Source organism: Solea solea, chromosome 16 (assembly GCF_958295425.1).
Source record: "Solea solea chromosome 16, fSolSol10.1, whole genome shotgun sequence".
Lineage (NCBI taxonomy): Eukaryota > Metazoa > Chordata > Actinopteri > Pleuronectiformes > Soleidae > Solea > Solea solea.
In genome coordinates, this window is record NC_081149.1 from 2,758,701 (window position 1) to 2,763,700 (window position 5,000).

Genomic DNA, 5,000 nt, shown 5'->3' on the forward strand with positions numbered 1-5,000 from the left:
ATAAAAGGAGTCTGTGTCCCCAGCCCGTCGGCTTACGGCCATACCACCCTGAGCACGCCCGATCTCGTCTGATCTCGGAAGCTAAGCAGGGTCGGGCCTGGTTAGTACTTGGATGGGAGACCACCCGGGAATACCAGGTGCTGTAAGCTTTTATACTGCTGCTTCCTTACAAGAAACATGGGCTTGCAATTACGTTGACGCACGGGCACGGGCACAGGCACACGTTAACGTCCTTCTAGTTCCAGCCTTGCTTTGGTTTTCACAGAAAAAAGAGAATGGTGCACCGTTCCTGGTGGCACTGCAATGCCAGGTAAATGCAAGGAGTGAAGAGAGCAAGCCCCAGTTTTCACCTCCCAATGCTCAAAAATGCATTTAATATTTAATCCTCATATAGAGGACATATCAGATATTAAACTGATAAGAACAGATACTACACTTGATCTTAGCCAAAAGGCCGAGAAGCGATGGCCCACAAGTGTGTGGGGCCAACTCAAGATCTTGGCACACAAGTTACTTGTTGTGGTGCCATGTTTTTTAAGTGCGCATAACAAAGGCTGCTGCTGATCACCTCAGCCCCAAGATGATCTAAGTGCACCTCTGAGCCTTGACGGACAGCTGCTTGACATTTGACACACTCAAAGGGCGCGGCCATACAGCAAAGCCCACCAAAAACAACTTAAACTCTTGAACGTTCGAAAGGCTGACTTTTGAGCTCCTCCACGAGCAGGGGGCCTTGCCTAGTCTATAAAAGGAGTCTGTGTCCCCAGCCCGTAGGCTTACAGCCATACCACCCTGAGCACGCCCGATCTCGTCTGATCTCGGAAGCTAAGCAGGGTCGGGGCTGGTTAGTACTTGGATGAAAGACAGCCTGGGAATACCAGGTGCTGTAAGCTTTTACACTGCTGCTTCCTTACAAGAAACATGGGCTTGCAATTACGTTGACGCACGGGCACGGGCACAGGCACAGGCACACGTTAACGTCCTTCTAGTTCCAGCCTTGCTTTGGTTTTCACAGAAAAAAGAGAATGGTGCACCGTTCCTGGTGGCACTGCAATGCCAGGTCAATGCAAGGAGTGAAGAGAGCAAGCCCCAGTTTTCACCTCCCAATGCTCAAAAATGCATTTAATATTTAATCCCCATATAGAGGACATATCAGATATTAAACTGATAAGAACAGATACTACACTTGATCTTAGCCAAAAGGCCGAGAAGCGATGGCCCACAAGTGTCTGGGGCCAACTCAAGATCTTGGCACACAAGTTACTTGTTGTGGTGCCATGTTTTTTAAGTGCGCATAACAAAGGCTGCTGCTGATCACCTCCGCCCCAAGGTGATCTAAGTGCACTCTGAGCCTTGACGGACAGCTGCTTGACATTTGACACACTCAAAGGGCGCGGCCATACAGCAAAGCCCACCAAAAACAACTTAAACTCTTGAACGTTCGAAAGGCTGACCTTTGAGCTCCTCCACGAGCAGGGGGCCTTACCTAGTCTATAAAAGGAGTCTGTGTCCACAGCCCGTCGGCTTACGGCCATACCACCCTGAGCACGCCCGATCTCGTCTGATCTCGGAAGCTAAGCAGGATCGGACCTGGTTAGTACTTGGATGGGAGACCGCCTGGGAATACCAGGTGCTGTAAGCTTTTACACTGCTGCTTCCTTACAAGAAACATGGGCTTGCAATTACGTTGACGCACGGGCACACGTTAACGTCCTTCTAGTTTCAGCCTTGGATGTCGCTCTGCAAGCACGTGAGAAGCTTGGAGATGGGGAGCAGCTTACCCATCTCGGTGTAGCTTCCTAATACTGGAATAGAGTGTAGCAGGTAGTGGAGATAAAGGCTCAAGTGCAGTGTGTTCGAAAGGCTGACTTTTGAGCTCCTCCACGAGCAGGGGGCCTTGCCTAGTCTATAAAAGGAGTCTGTGTCCCCAGCCCGTCGGCCTACGGCCATACCACCCTGAGCACGCCCGATCTCGTCTGATCTCGGAAGCTAAGCAGGGTCGGGCCTGGTTAGTACTTGGATGGGAGACCGCCTGGGAATACCAGGTGCTGTAAGCTTTTACACTGCTGCTTCCTTACAAGAAACATGGGCTTGCAATTACGTTGACGCACGGGCATGGGCACAGGCACACGTTAACGTCCTTCTAGTTCCAGCCTTGCTTTGGTTTTCACAGAAAAAAGAGAGTGGTGCACCGTTCCTGGTGGCACTGCAATGCCAGGTCAATGCAAGGAGTGAAGAGAGCAAGCCCCAGTTTTCACCTCCCAATGCTCAAAAATGCATTTAATATTTAATCCCCATATAGAGGACATATCAGATATTAAACTGATAAGAACAGATACTACACTTGATCTTAGCCAAAAGGCCGAGAAGCGATGGCCCACAAGTGTCTGGGGCCAACTCAAGATCTTGACGCACAAGTTACTTGTTGTGGTGCCATGTTTTTTAAGTGCGCATAACAAAGGCTGCTGCTGATCACCTCCGCCCCAAGGTGATCTAAGTGCACCTCTGAGCCTTGACGGACAGCTGCTTGACATTTGACACACTCAAAGGGCGCGGCCATACAGCAAAGCCCACCAAAAACAACTTAAACTCTTGAACGTTCGAAAGGCTGACCTTTGAGCTCCTCCACGAGCAGGGGGCCTTGCCTAGTCTATAAAAGGAGTCTGTGTCCCCAGCCCGTCGGCTTACGGCCATACCACCCTGAGCACGCCCGATCTCGTCTGATCTCGAAAGCTAAGCAGGGTGGGGCCTGGTTAGTACTTGGATGGGAGACCGCCTGGGAATACCAGGTGCTGTAAGCTTTTACACTGCTGCTTCCTTACAAGAAACATGGGCTTGCAATTACGTTGACGCACGGGCACACGTTAACCTCCTTCTAGTTTCAGCCTTGGATGTCGCTCTGCAAGCACGTGAGAAGCTTGGAGATGGGGAGCAGCTTACCCATCTCGGTGTAGCTTCCTAATACTGGAATAGAGTGTAGCAGGTAGTGGAGATAAAGGCTCAAGTGCAGTGTGTTCGAAAGGCTGACTTTTGAGCTCCTCCACGAGCAGGGGGCCTTGCCTAGTCTATAAAAGGAGTCTGTGTCCCCAGCCCGTCGGCTTACGGCCATACCACCCTGAGCACGCCCGATCTCGTCTGATCTCGGAAGCTAAGCAGGGTCGGGCCTGGTTAGTACTTGGATGGGAGACCGCCTGGGAATACCAGGTGCTGTAAGCTTTTACACTGCTGCTTCCTTACAAGAAACATGGGCTTGCAATTACGTTGACGCACAGGCACACGTTAACGTCCTTCTAGTTTCAGCCTTGGATGTCGCTCTGCAAGCACATGAGAAGCTTGGAGATGGGGAGCAGCTTACCTATCTCGGTGTAGCTTCCTAATACTGGAATAGAGTGTAGCAGGTAGTGGAGATAAAGGCTCAAGTGCAGTGTGTTCGAAAGGCTGACTTTTGAGCTCCTCCACGAGCAGGGGGCCTTGCCTAGTCTATAAAAGGAGTCTGTGTCCCCAGCCCGTCGGCTTACGGCCATACCACCCTGAGCACGCCCGATCTCGTCTGATCTCGGAAGCTAAGCAGGGTCGGGCCTGGTTAGTACTTGGATGGGAGACCACCCGGGAATACCAGGTGCTGTAAGCTTTTATACTGCTGCTTCCTTACAAGAAACATGGGCTTGCAATTACGTTGACGCACGGGCACGGGCACAGGCACACGTTAACGTCCTTCTAGTTCCAGCCTTGCTTTGGTTTTCACAGAAAAAAGAGAATGGTGCACCGTTCCTGGTGGCACTGCAATGCCAGGTAAATGCAAGGAGTGAAGAGAGCAAGCCCCAGTTTTCACCTCCCAATGCTCAAAAATGCATTTAATATTTAATCCTCATATAGAGGACATATCAGATATTAAACTGATAAGAACAGATACTACACTTGATCTTAGCCAAAAGGCCGAGAAGCGATGGCCCACAAGTGTGTGGGGCCAACTCAAGATCTTGGCACACAAGTTACTTGTTGTGGTGCCATGTTTTTTAAGTGCGCATAACAAAGGCTGCTGCTGATCACCTCAGCCCCAAGATGATCTAAGTGCACCTCTGAGCCTTGACGGACAGCTGCTTGACATTTGACACACTCAAAGGGCGCGGCCATACAGCAAAGCCCACCAAAAACAACTTAAACTCTTGAACGTTCGAAAGGCTGACTTTTGAGCTCCTCCACGAGCAGGGGGCCTTGCCTAGTCTATAAAAGGAGTCTGTGTCCCCAGCCCGTAGGCTTACAGCCATACCACCCTGAGCACGCCCGATCTCGTCTGATCTCGGAAGCTAAGCAGGGTCGGGGCTGGTTAGTACTTGGATGAAAGACAGCCTGGGAATACCAGGTGCTGTAAGCTTTTACACTGCTGCTTCCTTACAAGAAACATGGGCTTGCAATTACGTTGACGCACGGGCACGGGCACAGGCACAGGCACACGTTAACGTCCTTCTAGTTCCAGCCTTGCTTTGGTTTTCACAGAAAAAAGAGAATGGTGCACCGTTCCTGGTGGCACTGCAATGCCAGGTCAATGCAAGGAGTGAAGAGAGCAAGCCCCAGTTTTCACCTCCCAATGCTCAAAAATGCATTTAATATTTAATCCCCATATAGAGGACATATCAGATATTAAACTGATAAGAACAGATACTACACTTGATCTTAGCCAAAAGGCCGAGAAGCGATGGCCCACAAGTGTCTGGGGCCAACTCAAGATCTTGGCACACAAGTTACTTGTTGTGGTGCCATGTTTTTTAAGTGCGCATAACAAAGGCTGCTGCTGATCACCTCCGCCCCAAGGTGATCTAAGTGCACTCTGAGCCTTGACGGACAGCTGCTTGACATTTGACACACTCAAAGGGCGCGGCCATACAGCAAAGCCCACCAAAAACAACTTAAACTCTTGAACGTTCGAAAGGCTGACCTTTGAGCTCCTCCACGAGCAGGGGGCCTTACCTAGTCTATAAAAGGAGTCTGTGTCCACAGCC

At 50.5% G+C, this 5,000-nt stretch overlaps 11 non-coding genes and 2 pseudogenes across 11 annotated transcripts; 8 read left to right on the forward strand and 5 right to left on the reverse strand.

Moving 5' to 3' along the window:
• Positions 1 to 30: 30 nt before the first annotated feature.
• LOC131477059 (5S ribosomal RNA) lies at positions 31 to 149 on the forward strand. Its single transcript, XR_009243414.1, has one exon. It is a non-coding gene; the product is annotated as a 5S ribosomal RNA (ribosomal RNA).
• Positions 150 to 273: 124 nt separating this feature from the next.
• Positions 274 to 466, reverse strand: LOC131442401 (U2 spliceosomal RNA). Its single transcript, XR_009232975.1, has one exon. It is a non-coding gene; the product is annotated as a U2 spliceosomal RNA (small nuclear RNA).
• A 308-nt stretch (positions 467 to 774) lies between these two features.
• Positions 775 to 893, forward strand: LOC131441441 (5S ribosomal RNA; annotated as a pseudogene).
• Positions 894 to 1,023: 130 nt separating this feature from the next.
• LOC131441925 (U2 spliceosomal RNA) lies at positions 1,024 to 1,216 on the reverse strand. Its single transcript, XR_009232516.1, has one exon. It is a non-coding gene; the product is annotated as a U2 spliceosomal RNA (small nuclear RNA).
• A 307-nt stretch (positions 1,217 to 1,523) lies between these two features.
• On the forward strand, positions 1,524 to 1,642 carry LOC131440920 (5S ribosomal RNA). Its single transcript, XR_009231602.1, has one exon. It is a non-coding gene; the product is annotated as a 5S ribosomal RNA (ribosomal RNA).
• Positions 1,643 to 1,938: 296 nt separating this feature from the next.
• LOC131477494 (5S ribosomal RNA) lies at positions 1,939 to 2,057 on the forward strand. Its single transcript, XR_009243829.1, has one exon. It is a non-coding gene; the product is annotated as a 5S ribosomal RNA (ribosomal RNA).
• A 124-nt stretch (positions 2,058 to 2,181) lies between these two features.
• LOC131442235 (U2 spliceosomal RNA) lies at positions 2,182 to 2,374 on the reverse strand. Its single transcript, XR_009232811.1, has one exon. It is a non-coding gene; the product is annotated as a U2 spliceosomal RNA (small nuclear RNA).
• Positions 2,375 to 2,682: 308 nt separating this feature from the next.
• LOC131477535 (5S ribosomal RNA) lies at positions 2,683 to 2,801 on the forward strand. Its single transcript, XR_009243869.1, has one exon. It is a non-coding gene; the product is annotated as a 5S ribosomal RNA (ribosomal RNA).
• A 296-nt stretch (positions 2,802 to 3,097) lies between these two features.
• LOC131476449 (5S ribosomal RNA) lies at positions 3,098 to 3,216 on the forward strand. Its single transcript, XR_009242819.1, has one exon. It is a non-coding gene; the product is annotated as a 5S ribosomal RNA (ribosomal RNA).
• A 296-nt stretch (positions 3,217 to 3,512) lies between these two features.
• LOC131477060 (5S ribosomal RNA) lies at positions 3,513 to 3,631 on the forward strand. Its single transcript, XR_009243415.1, has one exon. It is a non-coding gene; the product is annotated as a 5S ribosomal RNA (ribosomal RNA).
• Positions 3,632 to 3,755: 124 nt separating this feature from the next.
• Positions 3,756 to 3,948, reverse strand: LOC131442402 (U2 spliceosomal RNA). Its single transcript, XR_009232976.1, has one exon. It is a non-coding gene; the product is annotated as a U2 spliceosomal RNA (small nuclear RNA).
• A 308-nt stretch (positions 3,949 to 4,256) lies between these two features.
• On the forward strand, positions 4,257 to 4,375 carry LOC131441442 (5S ribosomal RNA; annotated as a pseudogene).
• Positions 4,376 to 4,505: 130 nt separating this feature from the next.
• LOC131441926 (U2 spliceosomal RNA) lies at positions 4,506 to 4,698 on the reverse strand. The gene has a single exon (XR_009232517.1). It is a non-coding gene; the product is annotated as a U2 spliceosomal RNA (small nuclear RNA).
• Positions 4,699 to 5,000: the final 302 nt, after the last annotated feature.